This window comes from Otolemur garnettii, unplaced genomic scaffold, assembly GCF_000181295.1.
Source record: "Otolemur garnettii isolate 467f Iridium unplaced genomic scaffold, OtoGar3 scaffold00068, whole genome shotgun sequence".
In the NCBI taxonomy this organism is placed as follows: Eukaryota; Metazoa; Chordata; class Mammalia; order Primates; family Galagidae; genus Otolemur; species Otolemur garnettii.
This window is the reverse complement of record NW_003852463.1, coordinates 9,012,977-9,025,435: the sequence shown is the minus strand read 5'-3', so window position 1 is coordinate 9,025,435 and position 12,459 is coordinate 9,012,977. Positions and strand designations below refer to the sequence as shown.

Genomic DNA, 12,459 nt, shown 5'->3' with positions numbered 1-12,459 from the left:
TTTAGCTTGCATATTGCCTGAGACAGTGCTGGCACGGTGCCAGACAGGCAGGGTATTATCGGGAAAGCTGAGCAAATAGCTCGCAGGGAAAAGAGCTGTGAATGTAGAAACCTTCAGGTACCGTCATGTCAAGAAGTCTTAGGAGTTCAACCCAGACACTGCTTTTTTCTGCAGATTTAAAAAAATTCCCCACCAACAATCCTCTTTGAAAATGACTCCACAGTTTGTTAAATATACTTTGTTGTAAGCTTTACACCATCAGTTTACACAGAGCTTTTCCCCTCTGTGTGAAATCACATCCTTAATGCAGTTCAAGATGGAAACCCCTTATAGGAGTAGATGTTAGCCCGCTGCGCTGGATAGAAAACCCTACCCCCTCTGCCAGAGTGCCTTGATTCTAGGTGAGATGAGAAACAGGATGGTCTGGGATGTAGGAAGGTGGAATTACAAGTCCAGTTATTTGTTTGTGCAACTGCTATTTCTCCTCTGGTCAGTATTTAAAAGGCAGAGAAAACACTGGTATGATGCCTGAAGCAGAGAGCCAGTGCAACCTCAGTACCACTTGGGGCTGGGGTTCAGATGAGGCTCGGACTGAGTGAGTTGGGAGACCAATTTATCCGGCAGGGATTCAGTGTTTCTGAATATCTGCGATTCCTTTCAAGGCAGTTAAACCAGCGACTTGGTGGTTGACTTTGAACATGGGGTGTAGGTCAGCATGCTTCGTTGAAAGTCATAATTAAGCCAGACTTGTTGTTTTCAGGGTCCTAGCACAAGTATTGGGTCAGAGAACTGTAAAGAACACCCTATGTGTCATGAAACCTGATGGAGCAGGACTTGACTGCTGTTTCCTTAGGGAAAGGATGGGACTTGAGGGGCCAAGAGGCATTATGGTCAAGGGGGAAGATCTTGGCTTTATCACAGGTTGCTGAGGAACCAATTCTCCTGTATAAACTTCTGACAATATAAAATTTACACAGGCGGGTAAGGGAGGGAATATCCAGTGAAGGGACCCTGGAATCAGGACACTTCACCTCTGCCCCTGGAATCAGGGGCACTTTCCAGTTAGATGTGGGTCCTTATCCAAGTCACCTTCTCTCCAGGGGCAACAGTTTTCTCTGGTTTAAAATGGACAGGTAGGACTATTGAATCAAGACTCTTAAGGGCTGTGCCAGCTCTAATATTCCCGACTATACAATAATGTGAATCAGGGAGAAGCAAGGTCAGTGTTCTGAAACTGACTCTCATCCCAGCTCTACTCAACAAGTGGGGAAAAAAACGCTTTGATAAAGAGACAAACAGGAAAATTAATTAAAAAGTTGTTACTTTCCCTCATCTTAAATAAGCACATCAAACACTGTAAAATAAAAACTAGATGAAATTTAACATTATCGCAAGACATGAAAAAGATGTGTGCTGTCATTTTAGAATTCGTAATAAAGATAAATCAGTTGTTTTTAGCCGTGTGCTATGAGTCTATGAAGGGCATGACAGATAATAGGCTTGAAATTTCTGAAGTTATTGTACAGCAAAATTTGTTTTTTCCTCAGGCATTCAATCTTTTTCTCTAGTAATTTTGTACATGACAAACTTTTTAGTGGGTGCATTAATAATCTATAAGTAATGGCTTGTCAGGTGTCAGTTAGATAAGATTAAAAGACTGTTTAGGCATTATCCGTTTGCTTCTTTGCATGAGTTTTATAGGTCAGGAGAAATAACTTTTTGAATTGTGGTTGTGTAGACGTGGTTTTTTTTTTCCCTCCTTCCTTTCGCTCTCTTTCATTTGGCTCCACTCCAGGTGTACATGGGAGAACTGTATCACCTTGCATAAATCCTGCCTGTAGGAACAGATGTGAAACTCACACTATGTGAATCAAGGGGACAAATGTCTCAGCTGTCTTCTGTAAATGTATTTGAGCTTTTAAAATGTTACTCTTTGTCTCCTCAAAGGAAACTTTGTAAAGAGAAACAGACTCAGCTAAGAGGGGCACTGAAGCTTTAGACATTAGTACTTTCCTAGCAAGTCAGGCTTAGGTCTATTCTTGTCAAATCTGTCTTAAGTGTGTTTACATATAGTTTGCCTTTCTGGTATTTTCTGCTTGCACAGACCTGATCTCCACCTATTTTGTGTCAACAGTTGCTGAGGCTGGTGTTGGGTGATTAACCATTAAGCACTGAAGCCCTGAGCGGTGCCCAGAGAGACCCTCTCTCTCTCCTCGCACTTACATCATCATCTTGCTTCAGGCTGCGCCTACAGGAAACAAATAGCACTTTTGAGTGGTTAAAAAGTCAACCTGAAATATTAAAAAATGGGGGCAAATGTTGCCTCCTTGCTGAATAAAATAGTTTTTTAAAAATGGAGTACAGCCAGGGGCTCCAGGAAGGAAGTGTTTCTGAGGGCAAATGTTGCCACAGATTCAGCCTGGATTGCTGCGGTGTATGAGCGCCATGAGCTTTGTGTGGACTTCATTTTCAATTTTTAAGGGGAAAGAAGATGTTAAAAAGAAAAAATATCTCAACAAGTATGGATGCTTGTAAACTTAGGGCTCTACCATCCGGTGCCCTCATAATCATTAATATTTTCCTATCTATTTTATTTCTATTCTTACAAACCCTTTAGCCTGATCCATTAATATGAAAAATAATTAACTCTATCATGCTCTTGACACCTGAACAATAACAAGTAAACAAAAAACCATAATCTGTTCCAACATCCTGGAGGGTTCATTTTCCTTTCGATGCTTGCTCTTGAATACCCAGTGCCTCCAAAGATTAGATCCTATCACTGAAGAAGGGAAAAAATATTGCTTTTCTCAAATATGTTAACTCTTTCAAGCTGATGGGGGGGAGGTCTCTGTTGGTCTTGGGTTCTAAATGTAATTTAGTTCCACAATAAATTTGTCATTGGTGAGACCTGGATTAATATCAATAAAGGTTCTTTTTTCCAAAAGCTTTATATTCACTAGGGATGGAAGTTAATTCACCATCTGATTTTATATACTATATATACTATTTACTACATGGTGTATATATAGTATACAAAATCAGATGGAGACACACACACATATATATATTTTTTTTTTTAATTTTTTTTTTTTGAGGCAGAGTGTGACTGCCAAGTCAAGCTCTTGGACTTAAGTGATTCTCTTGCTTCAACCTCTCAAGTAGCTGGGGCTACAGGTGCCTGTCACAATGCCCGGGTATTTTTTTGTTGAAGTTGTCATTGTTGTTTAGCAGACCCACTAGTGGTTTGAATCTGCTGGCCCCGGTATAGGTGTATGTGGCCAGCATCACTGAGCTATGGGCACCAACCCAGTGACCTGTACATATAAATTGAAATACTCAAGTCATGTTTGACTTCTGCTATTACAAGAGATAGAAGATACAATATACAAGATTACAAACCTTATCAGCATATATTATTGCAATTTTAAGATAGCATGCATATATATGTATCTATATTTTTCAAGTTTTCATTATTTTCACTGCAGGATACGGCCTTGAGCACAAACCGGTAGTTTTGAGGATTGTTGTCTGGTTGAGGGGCTTTGCTACCTACACCACTAAAACATCTGCTGTGGTAGACTTAATTCGATCCCTGGCTTGGGTCAGAGTTCATATGTACTTAGAAAGGGGAAGGAGTAGAGGGTGTTGGAAAAACTAATGGAAAGAACTGCACATGTCCAAAAGATGTAAGACCACAGCCCCCCGGCTGGTCACTTGGCAGTACTGCTTACAGCAAGTTAGGAGACATAGATTATGGCAAGAAGTCGAATCCTCAAGGCCAAGTGGGGGCTGAAGGGAGCAGGGGGCCGGAAGAGGCCTATCAGACTCAGGCTGAGTGAGCAGAGTATAAAAAAGGATATTGAGAAGGATGAAATTTTGTTTTTAGTCATGGTATTTCTTTTGAAATTTCAGATAACAAAAGAATTTGAGATTTTTGAAGTATATCAAAAGAGAGCATGGATTAAAATCTTAGAAGCTCTGTGCTATAGAACCATAGAAAAGGAATCCTGGGTGGGAATGTCTGCATCATATGACAGATGAGGCCCAGGGCCCTCCAGTGTCATTCTGCTAATTAGAGGCAGGGACAGGACCGAGTTCTAGTCCATCGCCTCTTTCAGTCCACCAGTACATATTATTTGTAACAGATTTATTGAGATATAATTCACAGTTCAGTTTGTCCATTTAAAGTGCACAGTTTAATGTTTTTAGTGTGTTCACAGAGCTGTGCAACCATCTCCATGGTATTTATAGTATTTTATATTTAAAAATATTTTCACTGCCTCAAAAAGAAACCCCGCACCCTTTAGCTCTTAACCCTCCATATTTCCAGCTCTCTCCTCCAGCTCCTGGCGACCACTAAACTCCCTTAGGTCTCTCCATTAGTCTGTTCTAGGCGTTTCCCAAATGTGATGATATAACACGTGGTCCTTGGTGACTGGCTTCTTTCACTTAGCAGAATGTTTCCAAGGTTTCTCCACATTGTAGTACGTGTCATCAGCACTTCATTCCCTTTATGGCTGAGCAATGTTCCGTTGTATGAATATGAAAGAGACCTTGCTGGTACCAGCTGATGGGTGTTTGTGTCCCATTCCCTTTTTGCTGCCATAAACATTTGTGGACAGGTTTTTGTACCGTTATTTATTTTTGAGAATCATGATGACAGTGTGGCAACAAACTGGTGTCTTAGGATTTATAATTTTTGTAAGACTGTTTGTATCATCCCAGTTTCATCACCTGAACACTGCTATGATGTCAAAGCTCACAAGTGGCATTTTTCCTGCTCAGTTCTCAGGTTCTTCTCACTGGGCACTGCTTTAACTCTCCCTGCCACTGGCCATATTTTGACCATTGTGATTATGAGTAATGCTGTTCAGAGAAGGGGAAGGTTAGTCACACTGAAAATCAGCAACTCGGCAGGGAAATACCTGTTCTTTCCCCAGTGTGACTTACGCAGCCATCGGCATTTTTTCAAAGGTCATTTATTAGTATGATTGTCTTCATTTGAGATGTTTTGTCACATACCTCAATTGAGAAGTGTTTGCTTTTTAGTGGAAATGATCTGGTTTGTATTTTAAGGGCCTACAGGTTGCATATTGACATGTATTACATAGAACTTAGGTCTCAAGCTTTACTAATTGAAATAGAAGTTGCAGCGAACATGACAATGAATTCAAGTCAACTCATATCCATTTTGCCATTCAATAGCCTAAATTTATAACCTGACAAAACTAGCAATCAAGCTAAATTTTGAGATAGCTTCCTTTGGCATGAATGAAGAACACAGACCTGGGAGGTTTATGGTTGGGGAAATCTTGGGAAACTAAGGGAACTAAAAGAAAGATCTTAGAGAAATGAACGTGCTTACAGGTACCCCAAGATGAGGCTAGGATTCTACAGTATTATCTTACATATATGGGGCTAATCTCCATTCTAACAGAATAGGGTTTTCATTCCAATTATTTAAGGGATATTTTCTTTGGAAAATAGTGTTTAATGGATCATTTAGGTGATCACACATTCCAATTGCCTGCGACATTCATGGTGTGTATCTGTTGCCCAGCAAAATTATTAGTAATGTCTCTTCACTGTCAGAAGTGTCCCAGTTTAGATGACAACTTATCTCCTTATCCTATTTGTAATGGAGATTGGTGGAAAACTAGAATTTGCTTTAAATAAATATATTTATTTAGTAGTATGTAAGAGATGTTCAGTTAGATTCAATGTTATTGATGTTTTGTGAATATGGGCAAATTGGAAATTAAATGGAAAATGATTCAGCTATGAAAATAAAAAGATGCTCCTATTATCTGAAGATATTATTTTAGCTTTCCCATTATTAGAATTTGTGCCATATAATCCTGTATTATCCTATTGCTTATACTTGTGCTAATAATCATTTTAAACTCATATACTTTAAGCAAACCATGAATTTTTTAGATTTGTAAGATTATACAAACTCAAATTTGGAAAATTGTCATATTTATGTGAACAGTTTATAAATGCTTTTTTGATGACTATGTCTAATATCAGTGGGTAACTTTTTTTTTTACTTTTTAAGTGGAGATGGGATCTCATTCTTGCTTGGACTGGTCTTGAACTTCTGACCTCAACTGATCCTTCCACCTCAGCCTCCTGGGGTGCTAGGATTACAGGCATGAGCCATCATGCCCAGCCTGCTGGGTATTTCTTATGCCACATTTACTGAGCTATCCCCAGCATTCATTCCGATTTGGAACCTAGGGCAGCAAGAAGTAGCAAAGGCATAGAGACTGTACTAAGTAAGCCACCTTTGCTTTGAATTCAGATCAGATACAAGTGTTAGCAATCCCTAAGTTTTTTCAAGATAAGTTTAGAGTTAAAAATATTATTTAAAAATTCGCTTTCCAGGGAAATTTTCTGTAATGTATACCAAGCGATGAACTATTTGAATGTTATTCTCTTGCCTGCTGTCCAAAATAAAACATGGGTTTTGTTATTACTTTGCATCATCATTGTCAATTAATTAGTGATTACCTCTCATTAGCTGCTTTGAAGCAAATTTTATATGTAATTAACTTCCTTAACTCTGTTAGACAACTTCAGTCCTTTCCAGAGTAATTTGGCAAATACCCCCATCTACTGCTACAGAAGGGAAGTCATACTGCTGATTGATGGGCTTCCTGTGATTTTGAGCAAATTCCAATATTTTGTTTCTTGAGTGGGTGGGGAGGGGACCATGTGGTCCTTTTCCCCTCCTGTCCGCTCACCTCCCACCGCTGTTCTCCACTTCCCCCACTCCTAGACACATGGATGATGTATTGCAGTCCTGGAACTGTTGGATCCTGGAAGAGGTTAAGAAACTAGAAAAAGGTGCCAGAAACATGATTTCATAAGGTTTGACTGGAGATTGAGTCAACTTTCTTGAGCGTCTTAAAATCATGTTTCATGAAATTTTATTTCACAAAGAAAGGAAGTGTAGGCTTGGATCCTGAAGACTGCCAGTTGTGGGTCATTAAATCCAATAAGTAAATGTAATCGAAAATAAAAAAGTTCCAACAAAAGATTTTGAAGGTGATTTTGTTGTTGTTGTTGTTGTTGTTGTTGTTGTTCAGAAGAACAGAGGGTTATTTGGGAGACAGCTAGAACTCTTTCCTGAGGAGTTGTTTGTGAAACATAAATGCTGACTTTAATAAAAACATAATAAATATAGTTTATTTGAATGACTATGATAAGTTAAAAGAAATGTTACCTTGAGGAAATTCATAGAATAGAAAAAGAAGAAAATTCTATAATTCTGTAAATTTATATAATCTTTTTATTTTCTATAATTCCCATGTTAAATTTTGTATTTGAAGATTTTTCATAATGCTTAATTCTAAGATTTAAAATATTTATAGAAGTTACCTAAAATCAATTATATAATAAATTATTATATGTGCATGTTTATTTTTAATTGAAAAATAGTATACGCCCAAATCACCACTACTTACATTTAAAACGCCTGGTGGTATCATTATTATTTGAGTAGGTATATAGGTATTCCTAACCATACCTAAATATTAATGAAAGATGACTAAAATTAGAACTAAACTTTCTTTAATGGATAGTACAGGTTTAGAAGGCTTTTCCACTCACAAATCTTGCTAGTTAATAAAATCTTTTCTTAAAAGGTAGTAATTTTAGCTTCTTAGGCATCCAAGGGTGTTGTATATACCATGATAGTTCTCCATACTTAGAGGGGAACCTTCTGAAGGACGTCAAACCCCCTCCTGCTAACTCTTCACTTACGCCTACTTGGCAAGAAGCAGTGTGGAGGTAACAGGGAGTCATGTCGTTGTTTGGAAACAACACTATTGTGATTTTACATGGGTTTTCTAGAGTCAGCTGTGGCATCCCAGTGTAACCAAGACGGGCTCCCTTTAACCGTTCAGGGAAGAAGTAGGATGCTAAACACTGAGCAGTAGAATTAATTGAGTAAAGGGGAAAATGGCAGTTTTGAAAGTGAGCAAGATATATAGATATATATTTTTTTCATTTTTATCAGGATTACAGAGACCCACACAAGGGAGGAGAAGGGCCAAGGTATGTGGAAAATGTTGCCTGTGGAACTGGGAAACTACCCTGTGCTTTGGCTCCTAACAGATGCCCACTCTGATTTCCACAGGCCTGGCGGTTCCCACAGAGGGAAACTAAACTTAGCAATTCAGTCTTCGGGGGAGGGGCAGGGCAAGGATAAACTGAAGGACAAAGGTCAGTTTGAGAAAGCTGTTCTACCAGATCTTGCTCACAGAACTACTGAATAGCAGACTGAAAATGACCAAGACAAAGAATGAAAGCAGATAGAATTAACAGTATACAAAAAAGTCTAATGATTAAAAAAAAATCTGGGGTCAAAGAAAAGAAAAACCACAACAAAAATTCCCACGTTTCTTTCATTGACATCACTCATAGTAACTTCCCATTCTTGTCCGATGCCTATAACGTTTCCAAAATAAAATTCAATGATCCGGGTCTCAGAATTCTAAGATCTTGTTCCTCTTCCAGTCTTCCTTTCCCCCTAATTAAGATTGAGCCCTAAAAGAACAACTAGATAAAAAGGAAATAGATTTCTGTTTATTTGGACATGGGATAAAGCTGTAAAGAGGAATGATTGCTCTTTCCTTTGTAAAGCTTCTTGTTTTGAGACTGGAGATAGTTTGGTTACAAAAAGAAATTCTAACTCATGGTTCTAGGGAAAAAAGGAAGTACAAAAATTATTTTCCTTATTCAGTCTTCTATCACTTATAAGGATTCCAGTTCTTAAAAAATACCTCACAAGATGGTTTTCAAAGCAAAATAAGATTTAAAAAAAAAAAAAAAACACACCTTCTTGATTTTTAGAATGTAATATGAAAAGGCAAATAGTACATTTCCTAACCTTAAAGCATACTTAAGGGATTACTTTTTAAAATCCCAATTTACAGTAAAATTTAAATTATATCCTATTAAACCAAGGTGTGTGGCCATCTATTTTAATAAGTAAGCAGAACTGTCACTTTGTCATATATTCCTGGCACTCCATGTCCCAGTTTTAAGGGCCATATTTGGATATTAATTGTATAATTGCCAGTTTTGCTTACATCTTTAAGCTAACAAACTTTATAAAGTGACCTTGTCAATATGGGAGGATTCTAAAGTTGTATCTATTTCATGTATATATTTTATCTCAAACTATTTTGTGGCTGTTGGAGAATGTAATCTTTTATTTTATATTCAAATCGGATTTTTGTCATTTTCTTTTTTATTTCTTTTCAAAACCCCTATTTTTTCCCCTATGTTAAAGCTCCAATGTGTTTATACGTAAGTACAAATATATATTTGAACACACACACAGATTTATATTGAAGCTTTAGATAACTATTTTACTAATGCCTCCTGAAATGAGTGTTTTAAGAAGGGAATATGTTCATTTAAGTTCACATCAAATCTAAAGGTCTTTTTTTGGTTTGGTGTTTAGAGAATTCTTGATAATTTAGACTCTTCCACAATGAAAAGTAAAGCATTCTGTCACAAAAGCAGGGAGGATGAGACACAAGGTCAAAGGGCATTTTAGAAACAAACAGCTGGACCAGTTTATTTAAACAGATAGAGGGATGGGGGAGCTGACCTCAGTTTGACTTATAGTGGGAGGAGCAAGAATGTCATTTTATTACTTTACCCAGAAGGAAAATGTTTTTGTATCTGAATTCACCCCAAAGCCATCTAAACACATGGCTTGGCTGTATGTAGCATAATTCCAAAAATAGAGAACGTGTAAGATAGTCCAGGATGATAACAAAATACACTCAAGAGAATCAAATGTTGAGATGATTTTAAGATCGAAAAGGTGGTTTGTTTTTTTTTTAAAAAAGAAATTTTGCTATGTATTTAGTTATTTTCAAATACAGATGTCCACCATGACCCCAGGCAATAATTTAAATACTTCATATAACTTATATTTTTTAATTCAGTAACATTCTGAGAGATTACAGTGTCCTATATATATAGATATTTCATGACATTCAAATTTTTTAAATTAAATTTATTAAAAGTAAGAAGTTCCTACTAATGTGGTCAAACAGTTCATAAAAAGTGATTAGGTTTTCTATGTTTTTGTTTTGGTTTTTGCTTTCTAGTGAGAGGTTTCCCACCTTGATATCCTATGGGTAGCTTACATCTGTGTTATCAATAGTAACACATAGTTCTTGCCACCAAAAGAGAACAGAATAGCACCTAGTGCCTGTGGGCTAAGCTAAAAAGGCATGGGGGTAAGAAGCCCTGGTGTTCTCTGTGTGTTTGCTTTTTACAAGAGGCCTAGAGCAGGCCTGGAATGAATGTAGTTAGTGTCATCTGCCACAGACCTTCAGAGGCACATTGGCAAGGTTAGCATTCTAACCAGAGAGCAGCCCAGTGGGGAGAGCACTCAGAATCCTAGAAGGACGCATATTCTAGAAGGAATGTTATAAGAACAAGGGATATATAGCCCAGGAAGAAGAGGGGAAAAGCCCACAGGGCATAATGGCTGTGTTTAATTATTTGAAAGGCTATTCTGAGGAAGATTAGAATTGTTTAAATACCCCAAAGATTTGCACTGGTGGAAGGCTTGTAGATCAAGTTAAGGCAGAACCTTAGTACAGTTGGCCTCGTTTAAGGTGGTGAGTGCTGCATTAGACCAGTCCAGCAAAGGCTCCCCATCTCCTGGGTGAGGTCATCGCACAGGCAATTCAAGTCAGTGACCAATCTAGGTGACGGTTACAGCCCTTTCCAAACCTGTGGTGTAATTTTTTTTTTAATTGAATCTATGGGTTTAGTAGTCATGGACTTGAACCCCGGTTGTTTATTGTGAGTTGGTCTATAGCAGCAGTTCTCAGCCTCTGGGTTGCGACCCCTTTGTAACAATGAAAATACATCCTACATATCAGATATTTACATTATGTTTCATAACAGTAGCAAAATTACAGTTATGAAGTAGCAAAAAAAAAAATAATTTTATAGTTGGGGGTCACCACAACATGACAGTATTAAAGGGTCGTGGTATTAGGAGGCATTAGGAAGGTGGAGAACTGCTGGTCTATAGGAATCTGAATATAGGAGATAATGGAAGTAAGCTTTGAAATATACATAAGTATGCTTATTCCTTGACTAAATAGAAGTGTTGCTGCCAGTGGTAATTGGCTCAAAGCCAGCTAAGTTTTAGATATGTATTTAGTCCAGAGTATTCTAGATGGGTGACACAGTAGTGGCCCTGATCTGGTCACTGCATTAGAGAGAAGGCTGTTGCTACCATTCACCAGCTGTGTGTCATTCAACAAATTATTAACATCTATCTCTTTGGTAACAATGTGACCCCAAAGAAATCATTTAATTTCTCTGAGCCTCGGTTAATCATCTGTTAAAAAAGGTTCTTCTTATTTTTAGGTAATAGAAATCATATCCATCAAATATTATGTTTTAAAAAGGGTTTGAAAAGAAAGTTAATAGAAATAGTTCCTTTCCTCTAAGAGTCTACAGATTATGAACAGTACCATAGATAAAGAGATGTTTTTTGCTCTCTTACCTATATTAGTTACTATGAAAATTACTTTTGGTATATGCAGAATATTAATATTAAATAATTTTCTAATTGGTCATGCAGTGAAGGCAGCTAATGAAAAGGCAGATTTTTTTTTTCATTTTAATTGGTTATTTCACATGGTGTTTGTGCTACACCTGTGCTTATAATGAGAATGGAGAATTAATCTAACCTTCTGCTCACATGATTCCAATTTTCATGGTTTATACAAGATAATGATAACCTGATTTGCAACACAGTTTGTTGTGGATCTGTGTTTTAAATATTTTTATTAGCAGTTCAGGAACTTCATATACAAGAACTGATATGTAATACATATTGTCAGCAAGAGTTAGCACCAACGGTGTACCTTTTAGTTAGAGTCCAGTTTCATTATTTATTTTACTTACTTTTCAGATAATGAAAGAACAGGATATTGAGAATCTTAAATTGTTATGAAGTATGCATTTTTATTTTGAAAATCTATTCCTTTCTGTTTAATGATTTGGTTTTTAGGAACTATTTTCCTTCCTGAAGTGGGCAGACTTACAAAGTAAGATTCATACTGGACTGTGCATTATTAATTATTAATAGTATATTATTAAACTTTTCATTGTTTTTTTTTATGTTCTGCTTCAAATTTGATATATTCAAATCTGAGTTGGGAACTAAAAGCAATTTACTAGTTCTGAATCTAATATGTCCTCTTCATTTTCTGTATTTGATATGTAATTGTTAATATTATATGCAGTACGAATGGATCTTAAGAATTAGAATCTCATGAGTATGATTTTGGAGAGCTAATATTAACCACTTTTCTATATTTCAGTGACCAGTCATCTTTGGAGGGGCCACAAAAATAATTGTAAAAAAATCTTATTAAGCCACTTGAAGTAACTTTAATGTCT

At 37.0% G+C, this 12,459-nt stretch overlaps 1 protein-coding gene across 2 annotated transcripts in view; it reads left to right on the top strand.

Moving 5' to 3' along the window:
* Positions 1 to 12,459, top strand: part of MEIS1 (Meis homeobox 1) — a 133,528-nt gene that overhangs the window by 114,935 nt on the left and 6,134 nt on the right. The window lies entirely within an intron of this gene.